The 18055-nt window shown below is 33.7% G+C and overlaps 1 protein-coding gene and 1 long non-coding RNA gene across 4 annotated transcripts in view; one reads left to right on the top strand and one right to left on the bottom strand.

The window, feature by feature from the left end:
* LOC140696425 (uncharacterized) overlaps positions 1-10291 on the bottom strand; it is a 176707-nt gene extending 166416 nt beyond the window's left edge. The window contains exon 1 of the long non-coding RNA XR_012072744.1: positions 9970-10291. This is a non-coding gene — a long non-coding RNA (uncharacterized lncRNA). The remainder of the gene's footprint in view (positions 1-9969) is intronic.
* A 114-nt stretch (positions 10292-10405) lies between these two features.
* Positions 10406-18055, top strand: part of ZSWIM2 (zinc finger SWIM-type containing 2) — a 174782-nt gene continuing 167132 nt past the window's right edge. For 2 of the 3 annotated variants that reach the window (XM_072962109.1, XM_072962108.1), the window contains exon 1: positions 10407-10673. The gene's annotated coding sequence lies outside the window, so the exon portion shown is untranslated. Of the gene's footprint in view, positions 10674-18055 lie in introns of all 3 variants that reach the window. The other variant, XM_072962106.1, reaches the window with a different exon arrangement.

Below are 18055 nucleotides of genomic sequence, written 5' to 3'. Positions count from 1 at the left end.
ATGGAGAACAGTATGGAGGCTCCTTCCAAAACTAAAAATAGAGTTGCCATATAATCCAGCAATCCCACTCCTGGGCATATGTTATAAGAAAACTCTAATTTGAAAAGATATATGCACCCCAATGTTCAAAGCAGCACTATTTATAATAGCCAAGACATGGAAGCAACATAAATATCCATTGACAGATGAATGGATAAAGAAGATGTGGTATATATACACAGTGGAATACTACTCAGCCATAAAAAAGAATGAAATAATGTCATTTGCAGCAACACAGATGGATCTAGAGATTATCATACTAAATGAAATCATACAAATACTGCATGATGTCACTTATATGTAGAATCTAAAATATAACACAAGTGAACTTATTTACAAAATAGTAACAGACTCACAGACATAGAAAACAACCTTATTATTATTCAGTGGAGAAGGGAATGGAAGGGATAAATTAGGAGTTTGGGATTACCGGATACAAATTACTATATATAAAATAGATAAAGAACAAGGTCCTATTGTATGGCACAGGGAACTTTATTCAATATCCTGGGAAAAACTACAGTAGAAAAGAATATGAAAAAGAATATGTCTGTATATTTATGTGTGTGTGTGTATTGCCCTACACCAGAAACTAACTCAGCACTGTAATCAACTACACTTTGGTGATGTGGGGCTCAGCAAAAGTGATTCCATTTTGGGCCTACTGTCTTGTTTTTAAAAATAATAAAATGGTAATTATAAAAAAAAGAAATTGCTTTCTTATACACCAGTAAACAGGTAGAACTTAAAATTAAATACTATTTATATGAGCACTCTCCAAAATGAAATATTTAGGTTTAAGTCTAACAAAAATGTACAAATACATTGTAAGGAAAACTACAAAATTCTGATGAAATAAATTAAGGGATACTAAATAAATGGAGAGGCATTCCATTTTTATGGATAGGGAGACTCAATATTATCAAGCTATCAATTGTTCTCAATTTAATCTATAGGTCAAACTCCACCCCAGTCAAAATCCCAGCAAGTTACTTTGTGAAGAAGAACTAACTGATTCTGAGTTTATATGGAGAGGAAAAAGACCTAGAATAGACAACACAATATTGAAGGAGAATAAAAAAGTTGGAAAATTGAAACTATGTGACTGCAAGACTTACTACAAACTACAAAAATACAGTGTGGTATTGTTGAAAGAATGGAAAAATAGATCAATGGAACATACTAGAAAGCCTAAAAATATACTCACATAAATACAGTCAACTGATCTGTGACAAAGGAGCAAAGGCCCTACAATGGAAAAAAAGAGTCTTTTCAACAAACGATGGTGGAACAACTGTATATCCACAAGCAAAAAAAAAAAAGAAAGAAAGAAACTAGACACAGACATTTCATAAAATATAATTCAAAATGGGTCACAGACTTAAACGTAAAATACAAAACAATAAAATTCCTAGAAGAAACATAGGAGAAAATCTAGATGACCTTGGATTTGGCAATACTTTTTAGATACAACAACAAAAAAAGGATCCATGAAAAAAAATTAATAAGCTGGACTTGGTTAAAATTAAAAATTTCTGCTCTGTGAAAGGTACTGTTAAGAGAATGAAAAAAAATAAGCCATTTGGGAGAAAATATTTGCAAAAACCCATCTGACAAAGGACTGTTATCTAAATATACAAAGAACTCAGCACTAAGTAAATAACAAGACTGAGTGAAAAACAGGCCAAAGACCATAACGGCCACATTACCAAAGAAGATATACTAATGGCAAACAAGCACATGAAAATATGTCCCATATCACCTGTCACTAGGGAAATGAAAATTAAAATAAGATACTACTATGCATCTATTAGAATGTCCAAAATCCAGAACACTAATGCCATAAAATGACTGCAAGGATGTGGAATAATGGAAACCCTCTTTCATTGCTGGTGGAAACCATTTTGCATGTTCCACTTTGCATGGAAGACAGTTTGGCACTTTTTTCTTTTTAACAAAACTAAAAACTCTCTAATCATATAACTATTCTTGGTATTTTTTCCAAATGAGCTAAAAAACTTATTTCCATACAAAAATCTGTACACATATGTTTATAGAAGCTTTATTCAAAATTGCCAAACTTGAAAACAAACAAGATGTCCTTCAGTAGGTTAATGGATAAACTATTATTTCTAATATTCAGAACCAAAAAAAAAAAAGAGTTATCACTTCACAAAAAGACATGGAGGAAATAAATGTGTATCACTAAGTAAAAGCAGCCAATAAAAAGAACGCTATATACATGATTCCAAATATGTGGCATTCTGGAAAAGGCAAAATAAGGAGACAGTAAAAAAAAAAAAAATCAGAGGTTACCAGGGGTTTTGAGAGAGGGAGAGATGAATAGGTGAACACAAAAGATTTTTATGGCAATGAAACTATTCTATATGATTCTATAATGGTAGATACCTGTCATTATAAAGTTGTCCAAATCCATAGAATGTATGACACCAAGAACGAACCCCAATGTAAACAATGGATATTGCATGATAATGATGTATCAATGTAGGTTTATCCATCATAACAAATGGACTGCTTTAGTGGAGGATTGATAATGGGGAAGGATACACATGTGTAGGGTCAGAGGCTATAAGAGAAATCTCTGTATCTTCCACTCAATTTTGCTGTGAACATACAACTGCTCTAAAAAAATTAAGTCTATATTTAAAAAAGAAAAAAATATACACTAGGCATCTAGCATGTAGAAATTGAGCTTCCCACACTTGGAAATATGGAATGAACAAAACCTAGCAAATTGCAAGTCATATGACTTGGAAACAGCCAAATGTTTTCTTCAAGAATATACTATATTTCTATAATACTATTAATATGGCATTTATATGTCCAAGAATGTGTGGTCTCAATGGCCTTATAAAAGATTTTCTGAAGGTAAGCAGAAGGATGAGGTCAATACATTGAGAATAAAGCACAAGAAAGGAGCAGGGGTGAAGAACTCTGTCTCACTCCACACTATTCCACTCCCTTCCTCATGTCCTTCTTTTATCTCATCAACAATTACTCTTCTATCAGAAAAAACAGAGTAATAAATATTTATTGAGTGCTTGTGTTTAGTGGAGAATTAAGGACTGCTAAAGCCAGGAAAGGGAGCATGAAGTATACATAGGGCTAAGGTAAGAATTAAAACAGACCATTATTGTTGTTCCATGTGGCATCAGATTAAGGTCCTGACATCACTGAGCAAAGGCAGAACCACAGCAGAAACTACAAATGGAGCTGAAAGTCAAAAAACCCATCAGAATTAAGGACATTTTGTACTTAATAACAGAAACATGACTTAGATTGAGGCTTAGCAAGGAAACAACTTATTTGAATCTTATGGTCTAAAACTGGTGATTTTGATGTTGCGATCCTTTTGAATCAGTAAGGCTGGGAATTTCTAAGATAGTCCATCAGAAGTCTAAACTACACAATGCACCCCAGTGTTCATAGCAGCACTATTTTCAATAGCCAAGAGATGGAAACAACTTAAATATCCATCGACAGATGACTGGATAAAGAAGTTGTGGTATATTTATACAATGGAATACTATTCAGCCACAAAAAGAATAAAGTAACGTCATTTGCAGCAACATAGATGGACCTGGAGATGGTCATACTAAGCGAAGCAAGCCAGAAAGCCAGAGAGAAAATAAAGTATGAGTGGTATCACTCTTACGTAGAATCTTAAAAAAAAAAAAAAGACACAAATGAACTTATTTACAAAAGAAAAACAGACCCACAGACATAGAAAACAAACTCATGGTTACCAGTGGGGGAAGGGGGTGGGAAGGGATAAATTGGAAGTTCAAGATTTGCAGATACTAACTACTGTATATAAAACAGATAAACAATTTTCTTCTGTATAGCACAGGGAACTACATGCAATATCTTGTCATAACCTATGCTGAAAAAAGGATATGAAAACGAATATATGTATGTATATGTATGACTGAAACATTATGCTGTACACCAGAAATTGATACAACAATGTAAACTGACTATATTTCAATTTTTAAAAAAAGAACACACAGAAGTCTAAATTAAGCTTTCAAATCTACAAAGTCAAGGGAAAACCTTTCACGTTAAAAGAAAACATTTTCCTTGAAATGTTACGTTTAGTGTAGAGACACCAAAATAAGGCAATTTAACATGGATACAAATTTATAGAATTATAAACACAGAGATATGGAAAGAAACCAAGAAGTGGAACATGTCCAACATCACTCCCAATGCAGGAATTCTTTCAACATTTTCAACCAAAGTTTATACAGCCTTTGCCTGATGTATGCAGTGACAATGAGCTCATTCCTTTTATAGAAAGCTTAATATTCAACTTTGATCATCTACAACAACAAACATTTCCTGTGAACTCATATTTGCCAGATACAACTCTAGGTACCAGGGATACAAGCATGTATAATAAATGTATTCCTTAAATTGGACTCAGTTCCATCTATCTTTAACTTCCATCTGCTAGTTTTTTTCTTACAGTACCACATGGAAGAAGTACTAAGTATTCACTTTATTCAGTCAACCATTCCCTCATAGGACTGCTTTGCAGAATGCTCATAATCTGAATGGCTTCCATTTGCTGTTCTTACAGTGGACTTTATTATTATTAGATTCCATTGTATGGCTTTATAATACCAAAAGAACACGCCAATATGACTAAGAATAGAGACATGAATATAGGAAAATTTCCATGTTGCTGACAGCTGGGCCCATAAGAGTGTTAATAGTCTTTCACAGGAGTGAATGTTAAAAATGTAATTTGCTTTCATTCTTTAAAAATTAGTTTGCTAAGGTAAATAATCCCTGCATTTAAAAAGTTGCATATGTATATAAAAAAGCTTTGACTGTAATTTCTTTCAGCTTTTGTGGATTTTGTTGTACTGAATAACAAAAAATGTGTACTTCGGCATGTTATTCTTTACCCAAACATTCTGCAAGGTCCTGGACTCCTGGAAGACTTTGTAACAGAGTCCTCAGTTTTAATTGCCCAAGGATTCTCCGGGGACCTTTGAAAACTTATTGCATGGGGAAATTTTTTTAAGTGAGAATTCTACTTCACAAGAGACAAGAAACACAATATTCCAATAAGATAGTAGAGAATCTCAACAAACGCTCATGTTTCTCCCACTTGTGATTTTCCCCAAAAGTGTTTTGGCACTTGTTAAAAGTCAGAGATAAGAGGCAGGAGTAGGGCCAATTTGGCTGATCAAGTAAGAGTAGATTTTGTTAACTGCTGAGAAAGAGGGCAGTTCATCCATGAGAGTCCAAAATGATGTATGTTAAGAATTTGTCAATATTTTCAAAAGCCAATGAGAAAACATGTCAAACAGGATTTTAAACATAAACAAATAAGAATGTATATTCACAACAATGAGAATTAGTTCTTAAACTTAAGAATGATGCATTAGAACAAACATAATTACCCAAAGTATTGGTCTTCAGAGAGCACATTTACCAAACTTTACTTTTTCTATGGACATGTTCCATAAAATTGATAAACAAAACAATGAGGGGACATTTTGGGTAGTAAGCAGGTAATTTGTGGTGATCAAATGTAAATGGAAAGAAGCAGTGGTAAATAATGCAAAAAAAAAAAGAGATAACCAATTGAAAAATCATTATGCTTGACTTCTGGTGTGCTTTTGCTCTAGAAAATAAATAATGGCATGCTCAGAGTTCTAGAAATTCTCAGCACTTCAAACTATTTAATGCAAACATACTGAAGACCTCTACATAGCCAAAAACATTCTTTTCTCATCCTGTGTTTGACACTGCTGATCATTCTTGCTTCCCTTACACTTTCTAGGGTCAGCTTCAGGAAGCCTGAACTTTCTGATGTTCACTTAATATTATCCCGGTTTTCATTTAATGTTATTCTAATTCAATATTGGTAAGAATTTATGGCTTTACAATAATATAAAGACAGAGAAATTCAGAGGTGTCCCTCTTGTTGGCCTCTCACCCCCACTTACTAAATACTTGCTCCACCACAAATTGCTCTCTGCTCAGAGGATGCTGTACTTCTGAGCAACAAAAAGTCCTACCCTGTCCACAGTGGGTTGACCTATTATTGTCACTGTGCTTTTGTCTTGGTTCCAGTGAAGACTAGTAAACCATTACACCCAGAATCTCTAAAGTAGGTTTGAAGAAGAACATGGCTTGATTTAACTGCAAGGAAAATGTATACACTTAAAATATATGTTTCTTTTCCACTTTGTTAAACAATTTACATGTATCTACTGATGGCATTTTTGTTTGCCTTTTTGTTTCTGTACTCTCTGGACTAATTCTCCCTTCTGCATGCAAACTCAGAAACAATATTTAGATTTTACCCTCTCAAATGCTTATTAAATTTAATCCAGATACTCTGTTACGGAATTTAAGGATTTCTAGCAAATGATAACACATACTTCTTCATGCCATACTGTTAAAATTCTAGTACATGCTTTTGGCCCCAATAAGTCAGATTTAGATAATGTAAGGTCTAAGACAGTTTCATTTACCAGTGGGAAAGATAAGTACACACTGCAACAGATAGAAAAATAAAACTGGGTCCCTGCATGGAAACAAAAACTTAAACCATCCAAAAGAGGCCCATATTATTATTGTTTAATTTACTCACTCTACCGACGTGCATCAATTGCCTGCCCTGTGCCAAGTACTGAATTAGATGCTGGGGGTACACAAAGAACAAGAGGTAGCCTATATTTGAGAAGAGTTTTTGTCACTTACAATAATGTTTACCCATCCCTGTAACCCATGTGAAGCCAGAGCTTCAGAAATATTTCACCAAAAGATGAGCTTTAAAGAAGATACTGACTACCATATGAGGTGCCCACACAATTCTACAAGTTGCTATCTTAAATGTTTTAACCTAGGGTTCAATTTCCACTTGACAATTGCTTAAATAAGGAGAAAAATTACATATCCAAAATACTTCAAAATTTTTAATGCCCAATTTCTGTTTTTAATATATTTGCCTCATAAGTTTAGTTAGTAGTATAAAATATTAAAAACTACCTGTACACTATATAATTTCACATAAAGAATCTTAAAAAGTTGAATTCATAGAACTAAAGAGTAGAATGGTGGTTGCCAGGGGTTGGGGGGAGGGGGAAGTGAAGAGATATTGGTCAAAGTGTAAAAACATTCCATTTTAAGATGCATAGGTTCCAAGGATGCACTGTACTTCATGATGAATATAATTAATACTGTATTGTATACTTGTAATTTGCTAAGAGAGAAGATCTTAAGTGTTCTTACCATGTACATAAAAAAATGGTCTCTATATGAGGTGATGAATGTGTTAGATTCATTGTAGTAATCATTTTGCAACGTACCACATTATGCACTTTAAATATATATAATTTTTATTTGTCAATCACACCTCAGTAAAGCTGGGGGAGGGGGGACCTACATCCCAAGCAAACGAAAAAAAACCAGTAAGATAGAACATGCTGTGATTGCCCATGTTCTCTGAGAGTGAACGAGCTATGGCACAACTCCCTTTGGTAGAGGTTGTTCCAAGCTTCCTTCAAATACTGGCTTTCAATATTACGTGTCAGTGACGTCTATTCAAAAAGTGAAAAATCACCCAAGACACATTAATATCATCCATCTGGATTTTTTCCACATTAATCCAAAGTAATACACTGTGAAACACAATCAAGGCCTGACTGTTGCCCATCTCCACATCACACAATGGGTAATGTTTGCTTCACAGTTTATAGAAGTGTATCTCTTGAGAACTGTTAGGAATAGTGAGGAAAGCATATGTAGTAACACACACAAAGGATAGAGCACGGTGTCCCTGAGAATAGTATTATCCTCTCTGGGTAAAATCTTTATGACTTTGAAAATAGGTTAAGATGGGCTATACCAGTATATAATTGTTGCTTCCTAATTTTATATAATTTCTAATTTTCTGTCTTTCTGGGTGAACAAAATGCTATCTGTTTTAAATTCACCCAAATAAAGGAGACAAAATATATTTTTCTTTTTTGCTATGTGACTTTTGCTTAGTAACAAGTATGAGTGTGTTCTGCATTGTTTAAACATAAGAACACAGCAAGTATTACATGGGCTTTGTGTGAAAAGCCCCATTCTAGAAACTCTGAATCATCTCAGATATATGGATGCATGTTACCATTTGCCACAAGTTAAAGAAATTACCATAGTGTAATGGTTAATATAAAAGCTCTGAAGAAGATACAAGGCAAAAATCTTAGTTCTTCCAATTATTAACTAAGCAATCAGAGACAAATTATTTTTGTGTACTTCAGGTTATTTATCTCTAGAATTATGATAATAGCACCTATATCGCAGCATTGTAATAAGCATTAACTAAGTTTCTACATGCAGAGCATCGAAACAGTGTCTGGCAAATAACGTGTTCTCAATAAAAGCTATTAAACAAAACAGACTTAATTGGGTACAAAAGTGTAGCTGCTATAAGAACTATTAGAATATTCAAAGTCATTTCCTGCCAAGAGTAACTAATTTGTATTTTTATATACAGATGAACTTTAATAAAATGTATTCTGAGTTCAAATAGCTGGTTTTCAAGACACTATATTAATTTCTAGAGCAATTGTCTTTCATCTTTGAAAAGTACACTTTTCATTTATCTTATTCTTTTTGTAATTATTGAATAAACTACAAAGACTATGTTTTACTTTTATATTAGGGAAAAGCAAATCATTGTTCCTAGTGACATATCTGTTTATCATTTCATCAAGCAAAAATGTCTGAATAGATCTTGCAATAGAACGAATGTTTTGTGTTCCTCAAAATGTATGTGTTGAAACTCTAATGCCAAGGTGAACTTATTTAGAGGGGGTCTTTGAAAGGTAATTAGGTCATAGAATGAAGCCTCCATGAATAGGATTAGTGCCATTATAAAAGATGCCCAGAAAGCTAGCTCTCTCTAGGATACAATAAGTTAACGGACTGCAACTTGGAAAAAGTCCTTACTAGAATTCAATGATGCTGGCACTTTATGTTGGATTTGCAGCCTTCAGGACTATGAGAAACAAATTTCTGTTGTTCATGAGCCAACCAGTTTCTGGTACTTGTTATCGTTACAGCAGCCAGAGCTGACTAAGAGCTTCAGCAAATTTTGAAGATGTTGGAATGGACATATTATAACATATAAGCTGTGTAGCACATCTCACACTTACTAGGGAAATAAAAACTTGGGGGGTCACCTCAAAGAAATTGTCATTCATCATCCAGAGCAGCCACAACAAAAATTTATAGGGAGACTCCACGACTGCTATAGGAGAAATACTATACAAAGTAAAACACCACAGACACAGAAACCAATGAATGGTTTCAAGTATAAACTGCAAATCAAAAGTCAAAAGAACAAATAGTCAAAATCCGAAGTGCTAATTTTTCTAGAGCTGTCTTGCACATGGTACCCTCCAGGGACAATACTAATGGAGATTTTTTTTTTGTACGCTTTTGAGCAACTTCACAGAGCCTAGTGTGTTATAAAAATTAACAAACAAGTGAACTAGACAATATTACCCTTATTCTAACCTCATTAACTTTGCTCTTATTATTTTGCTACAGGGCACATGTAATACTAAGAGTCTGTATAAGTATAATCCTTTTCAGTTCCAGAAGTAGAGGAGGAGTGAATATTGATAAACGAAAGTAAAACTGCCACAACCAAGCCTCTGAAGAGTAATGCCCCCACGGCTTTCCACACGACCCAGAACGTCGCCCAGAAGGCGCTGTTCTGGATTCCCGTAACAACTCAAAGGGAAACTTTCACAGTGTCCTGAGCTCTTGATGTCCTGCAAATAAAGGACAAGGATGTCCTCAAAGTTCTTGCACCAGGAACCCACTTAGGTGGCACCAACCTTGATTTCTTGGAACAATCATCTACCAAAGGAGAAATATGGCATCTACCTTGTAAATCTGAAGACAACAGGGGAGAAGCTTCTTCCGGCAGCTCACGCCATTGAAAACCCAGCTGATGCCAGCGTCATATCCTCCAGGCCAACGAGCTGTGCTGGAGTTTGCTGCTGCCTCGGGGGCCACTGCTCTTGCTGGCCGCCTCACTCCTGGAACCTTCGCTAACCAGATCCGGGCCGTCTTCCCGGAGCCACAGCCTCCGGTGGCTACTGATTCCAGGCTGACCACCAGCCTCTCACAGAGGGATCTTATGTTAACCAGGCCACCGTTGCTCTGTGTGACACAGACTCTCCTTGCGCCCAGTGTGGAAGCAGCCATCGTCGCCTCACAATAACCCGGGCGCACACTCGGTGGGTCTGACGCTGGCCCGGGCGTTCTGCGCATGCGCGGCACCGTCTCCCGCGAACTCGCCTTGCCTCGCCTCACCTCAGCACTCAGCCCGACCTCTGCTTCCACAGAGATCCTGAAGAGACGGAAAGGAAGAGCAGGCTGCTGCTGAGAGGGCTGAGACCGAGGGGGAATTTCAGGGTGAATGGACGGTTCCGGCTCCCAGACTTGCTGCTACTCCCCCTGAGGTCACAGATGGGTCCGAAGGCACAGGTGCCCTCTGTGCCCGCCCAGCAGTTCCCTGCTTGAAGATGGCGCTTCAGCCCCCACTGAGGGCTGTTTGCAGCCCGGCCGCTCTGGCCCGTGAACCGGTAAGAACCACCACTGAGTGGTCTTAAGCTGTTCTCCCAGACTCTTACACACAAAATGGAAGGTTGACAGAAAATAGTTTTTTTAAAACATATATGTGTAATCTATTATATATAAAATATGTATAAATAAATAGATAATAGATTATATATACATATAAATGCCACTAATATCTATTTCAGTTATCAAGAAACTTCACAGACACACAGGTACAGCCTTCTTTTTTGTTAAAAAGTCTATCCATAGCTTCGTGTGTCTCAAGTGGAGTGCCTAAAACAATAGCATCAGAATTAACCTGGGATTATTGTTTAAAATACAAAACTTAAGGTCTTAACTCAGACCTACTGAATCAGAAACTGCAGAAATAGTATGTAAAGTTCTACTTTTTAAGTCAAATCTCCATAGGGAGTTTTTATTTACCAAACAAATGGAGAATTATTATCCTAGTTCTCTTTTCTTCCTAAAACACGTAACTCCCAAATATTAATAACATCCTCAGAATAAATAACAAGGATACATTTTCCCGAAAAGCCTTAGCTGTGTCTCACATGAGAACATCTTCAACTGCTGGATAAAGATTGTGTATTAAAAACATGCATTAACACTTGCTCCCTCCATTGACTGACTAGTATAAAATTTACAGGTGTAAAAGTCAATATTTTTCAAAAGGCACAAATACTCAAAGGTGAGGAAAACGAGAGGAGTTAATAACAAAATTTTGGTACCTGGAAAACATATCAATAACTTAGAGTCAAATGATAAATGAATTAGTCAAAAAAATCTGAATTTTAATTTGGCTGTGAGGAAAGGCAAGAACAAACTTTTACATGCACTGCAGAAAGTTTAGGATTTGAGACAATAGATACCTCCTGAAGTGGCAGATAAAGAGAAAGGAGGAAAAGTTAATAGGATTTTAAGTCTACTTTAAAAGCAATGGGGACAATTTTAGTAGCCTAAAATAATGGCTGCTGCCTACATCTTTGTTCCCTCCCCCATGTATTCCTCTAAAACAATACATAACAGAAAAATGAACAGATAAAACTACATAAAATCATGTCCTTCACATAAACAAAAGAAAAAAATCCAAACTTAAAAATAACTAAAAAAATCTTCTAAAGGTAAAACACTCCAAATTCTGATGAGTGATACACAGGCTCCTATCATAAGCCTCTGTGATGAACAAGGGCATGTTTGGGAAAACTCTAGGGACAGAGAGAAGCGTGGAACTTGTAAGAGGCCTAAGACTGATTGAAACACCACTGTCAGAGAAAGTTCATGTTAAGTGTTAAACTATTAAGAAGTTATTCTGCTAATGTGGAAGTAATTTTGATACAGAAAACATTCAAATGTATGAATGATTTGAACTTGCAATGTTGGAAAGATACAGTGTCTGTAAAAGAAAAATACAGAGAAGAAAGGGTGAAGCATGCTTCGGCAATTATATGATAAAGGGGAAGATAGTAAGAAGAGAAAATTTAGGGGACTGCAAGACAAAATAGGAGACTCCAAAACATGGAAGACACACAGTCCCTGCCCCCATCACCACAAAATGAAAAATTAACTAAAGAAACTAAATTTTGCTCCATCAAGAGAAAAGGAAACCACTGACCTAGGAATCTTGTAAATTATCCCAAAACTACAAAATGAACAGGAGAAAACAATTAGACAATTTGAACAGACTTCAAAATGATGAAAACCCTTTGAAAGAGAAAAAAAGCTGTAAGACAATAATTCAAATTGAGAAGTATACTCAGACAAGCACTTTGAGAAGCACACAAACAACAAAAAATCTTTGAATCGAAACTTCAATAATTAATAACAAAAATAAATATAAAACAGAAAGAAAGAAAAACAATGTTGACTGAATCTAGGAAAAAATGGAAAAGGATAAAATGTTCTTAGAAATGCAGACTAAGTTACAGGACACCTAAGGGAAAGTAGGGAATAAGAGGAATTAAAGAAAAGCAATTCAAAAAGAAAATCAAAAAAATAAAAATAAGATTAAAAAAAGGCAGAAAAAATGGTCAAAATACTGAAAATAGAAGGTAAAGAATTTCATAAGTATAATTGAATCTTTGAAAGAAAACAAATAACAAATCAACATAACAACACTAATATTTAAAGCTATAGTTAATATAGCTTTAAAATTTTTCAACAAATAAAAAAGACCTGAAAATAAGACACAAGCCACAAGAGAAAATTAATCCAGGTCAATAAACCACAAGATACAGTCTGGTAAAACTTTTAGACTTCAGTGATAAGGAAAAAATATTTCTCAAGTTCTTCAAGCCAAAGATCAAACAAATTACAAAAGGGCCAAAGAATTAGACTAGTTTAAGATTTCTCAAATGCAGCCACCACAGCAAGGCAACAATGGAACAGCATATTTTTTAAAATACCAGTGAAAGAAAGTGTGAACCAAGGATTTTATATTATCCAAGCTGCCTATTAAATATTAAGTATAACAGAAACTTAGGAAACCTATACCCACCAGCCATACTTAAAGCATTTTTGGAGGATGAGCATCTTCCCAAACTTATAACTGGGAATAACATTAACAAAAAGATAGTAGGCATTTTAATATTTATAATTATAGATCTAGGGCTAAAATAAAGGCAAAGCCATGGGTAGAAGATTATACGTCTTGTGTGAAAAATAAAAAAAAATAAAAAGGGAAGACAAGGAAACAAACAAATAAGCTCATCGACTGATGTATAGGCAGTATGTGGGTGTAAAGAGCCTAAGAACTGACATGAAATAAACAACTACTGTATAGCACAGGGAACTATATTCAGTATCTTATGGTAACCTGTAATGAAAAAGAACATGAAAAAGAATGTATGTATGTATATGTATGACTGAAACATTATGCTGTATCCCAGAAATTGACACAACATTGTAAACTGACTAACTTCAATTAAAAAAAGAAAGAACTGACACTATAAATTTTAAATAAGAAAATAGGAAACTAAAGGCATTTTTAAAAGTTACAGTATAAAGGTAAACATTAGAACAAAAATGAAAACCTTCCTAAACATAAAAAAACTAAAAAGAGTATTAACAGTAAGACTATACATCTTACAGGAAAAAGAAACATAATAAATTATATAATATTATGACAGACTTGAAAACACACACATCAGTCATATTAAAGTGAATGGCTTAATTCACCTATTAGAAGACAAAGTAATTTAAATTTAGTTCACAATGATAAAGTATAAGCTGTATACAAGAAACAGGCATAAAACAAAGGTTGAACATAAAGACGTGGGCACAGTTACACCTGGCAAATAAAAGCAGTAGAAAAACAGGGTTAGTGATGAAAGTAGAATTCAAGCCTGAATATGACAGTGTTACTCTTTAATACTAAAAACTGTAGTTCACGATGAAGATATAATAACTATAAATACCTATATACCAAATAATACAGAAAATACTTTTTTGATGGAAAAATAGAAGATATAGAGAGACATGATAGAAACATGGTAATAAATGGAGAGAATTAATCATATCACTCTCAGTGCAAGACAGATCAAAGGGCCAAAAAACAGGTTAGGATATTGACAACATAGACAACATAATCACTGAGATCTCATCAATATTTATCAACTTGACATCCCGGTAGTAAGAGAACACCCCTCAGGCTCAAATTCCATGGAACATTTACAAAAATTGACTATAAATTGGGTCACAAAGAACATCAGTAAGCTTCATAAAGGAGAAGTAAACAACACTGATCTCAGTGCAATGAGACTAGGCATCATTAACAAAATCAAATAATAAAAGACCCTTCCAAATGGAAAGTTTTCATACACCTAATAAATAGCTCTTGTGAAAAGAAAAATACAAATTAAAATTACACAACTTCTAAAAAATAATGATAATAAAGCACTTCTTATACAGATACATTTAAGCAGTGATCAGAATTATGGGATATAGGGCAGGAGGATACAGCTCAGGTGGTAGAGTGCTTGCCTAGCATGCACAAGGTCCTGGGTTTAATCGCCAGTATCTCCTCTAGAAATAAGTTAATAAATAAAACTAATTATCTACCTCCCAAAAAACAAACCCAGAATTATAAGATATACACAAATAAATAAAAATAAAATAATTCAAATAAATGTATTAAATTCTCACTTCAAAAAACTAAAGAACAGCAAACTAAACCAAAAAACGTAAGAAAGGAAATCATAATTTCTGTGTTTATCTTTCATGATAGAGGCTAGAAAAGGAGTAGACCTAACAAATTAACCAGAATCCTAAATATAAATTCCAATATATATATTCCAATATATAATATATTAATATATAGTATAATATAATACATAATTTATAAATATTGTATATAATATATAAATACATATATTAAGATATGAATGTATTTGGAATATATAATATTCAAAAATTATAAATATATAACCACTAGCTAACTTGATCAAGAAAAATAGAAAAATTTCAAATACACAAAATAACAAAAAAAACTCTTAACAGAAAAAACTTATGAGACATATTCAGACATCCATGCAAACAACTGAAAACCTACATTAAATGTCTAGTTTTTTAGAGGAATACCCATTACCAAAAATGACTCCATTGGAGATACAAAGCTTAAACAAAGCACAACAATTAAGGTAGAACAGCAGGAATACTTCATACACACACATACGGCATAAATGATAGACAAAAACAGTTTCACTGGGGAATTCTAAACTTTCAACAAAAAGACAATCATGTGATCTATAAATCACTTCAGAGCATTGAAAAATGAAGGAAATTCTTTTCACCAAGTGAGTTTAACACTGATAGGCAAGCCCAACAAACACAGTACAAAAAGAAAACTATAGACAAATATTACTTGTGAATATCAGTGCAGAAGTGCTAAATAAAATATGAGCAAACAGAATTCAACATTGTGTTAAGAAAATAACACCACATGACCAAGCAGGATATTCTCAAGGAAAGACAGATTAGTTTAATATTAGGAATTAATATAATAAATCATCTAAATAGATCTAAGAAGGAAAAAAAAGTATTATTTTTATAAATGCTGAAAGAACCTTTAAAATATTCCATAATCCATTCTTTTTTCTCTTTTTTTAATTGACATATAGTTGATTTACAATGTTGTGTTAGTTTCAGGTGTACAGCACAGTGATTCAGTTATACAGATACATACACATTCTTTTTCAGATTCTTTTCCATTATAGGTTATTACAAAATATTGAATATAGTTCCCTGTGCTGTATAGGACCTTGTTGTTTATATATTTTATATGCAGCAGTGTGTATATGTTAATCCCAAACTCCTAATTTATCCCCCACCCACCACTTCTCCCTTGATAACCATAAGTTTCTTTTCTATGTCTGTGAGTCTGTTTCTGGCTTGTAAGTAAGCTGTTTTGTATCATCTTTTTGTTTAGATTCCACACAGCATTATCATATGGTACACACACACACACACACACACACACACATCTATTTTATATAGTGCTGCTATGAATACTGAGGTGCATGTATCTTTTTGAATTAGTTTTCTCCAGATATATGCCCAGGAGTGGGATTGCTGGATCAGATGGCAACTCTATTTTTAGTTTTTTAAGGAACCTCCATACATTTCTCCATAGTGGCTGCATCAGTTTACATTCCTACAAACAGTGTAGGAGGATTCTCTATTCTCCACACCCTCCCCAGCATTTATTATTTGTAGACTTTTTGATGATGGTCTTTCTGACTGGTGTGAGGTGATACATCATTGTAGTTTTGATTTGCATTTCTCTAATAATCAGTGATATTGAACCTCTTCATGTACCTTTTGGCCATTTGTATTTCTTTTTTGTAGAAATGTCTATTTAGGTCTTCTGCCCATTTTTTGATTGGGTTGTTTGGTTTTTTTTGATATTAAGCTGTATGAGCTGTTGTATATTTTGGAAATTAATTCCTTGTCAGTGCATTGTTTGCAAATATTTTCTCCCAATCCTAGGTTGTCTTTTCATTTTGTTTATGGTTTCCTTTGCTGTACAAAAGCTTGTGAGTTTAATTAAATCCCATTTGATTATTTTTGCTTTCATTTCCATTACTCTAGAAGAGGGATCCAAAAAAATATTGCTGTGATTTATGTCAAAGGTGATCCATCCTTGATTAAAAAAAAAAAACTCAAGAAAATAGGGATTGATTTTTTTTTTTACATAGAATTTAACTTAGTCCTAAAGTCAGCATCTTATTTAGTGAGAAAACAGTAAAGGCATTTCTTCTAAAATAAGGAAAAGGTCAAGGTTGTTATCTTCAACACTGTATTAGAGATACTGAATGCATTTAAACAAGAGGAATCAATTAGAGGGAAAGAATTGTTAAAGAAAAAAAAGAAAATTATATTATAGTAATCCTGGAAGACCCAGAAAAAAATCAGTGATAAAACTAGATCAAACAAAAACTAGCTCAAACAATAAAAATTCAATCAGGAAGTAGAATAAAATATTAATATACATAAATAAATAATATTCATATATGCAAATAATCAAATTGCATAAAGTAGAATAATAATGCAAAAAGCTTATATATTTTAAAATAAACAGGAAATGTACAAGAAATTTATTAAGCAATATGAGAAAAATTTATACAAATACTGAAAGATAAAGTGTAAATTTGAACAAGAAGAAAGGTATCTATCATTCTTGGGTGGGATGAGTCGATATCTAATATTATCACTTATCTCTAAATTTATAAATGTAAGAATAGTCAGGCAAACCCTAAAAAGGAAAATTTACGACGGTAAGATATTAAAACACACTAGGATGTCTCTAGAATTAAAAGGATGTGGTACTAACATGAACAGACAATCAGACCAGTGGAAAAGAATAGAAAGACTCAAGTACATTAGTGACAGACATTTCTCCATGGGTCTCACATTTCTGTATGACTGTCTTTCAAGGGTGTTTAAGTAGCAAATGGCCTTGGAAGACAGAGACAGTGTCTCCCTTCAGGACAGAAAGCAGATTTGTTTCCTGACCAGTAAAATAATGTCTTATAGATAAATGAATGTATTTGAATATAATGATGGAAATGTATACTTCTAGCAGTGTTTGGGGATGAGTCAGTGAAAGATACATAGAAAATGAAAGTAAAGTAAGAATTATTATTTCAAGGAAAATAAGTTGTATAATAAAGGAAGTATTATTCAATATATAACTCCTTTGTAAATGATATTTACAAAATCATAATTTATAAATAATAAGGTTTAAACAAATCAGTGTCTGCTTAATTTAGGCAATATGTATGTACTATTTTGATTAAAACTTTAAATAAAAGCAGTTTATTTATGAGAAATCTGGTGCACAGGCATAACCTAAAATTATTACACCAAAAAGCAAACATCTCCTTATAAAAGA

The sequence above is a fragment of the Vicugna pacos genome, chromosome 5 (genome assembly GCF_048564905.1).
Source record: "Vicugna pacos chromosome 5, VicPac4, whole genome shotgun sequence".
Classification (NCBI taxonomy): Eukaryota; Metazoa; Chordata; class Mammalia; order Artiodactyla; family Camelidae; genus Vicugna; species Vicugna pacos.
The sequence above is the reverse complement of the archived record's forward strand: the minus strand, read 5'-3'. Positions and strand labels throughout refer to the sequence as shown.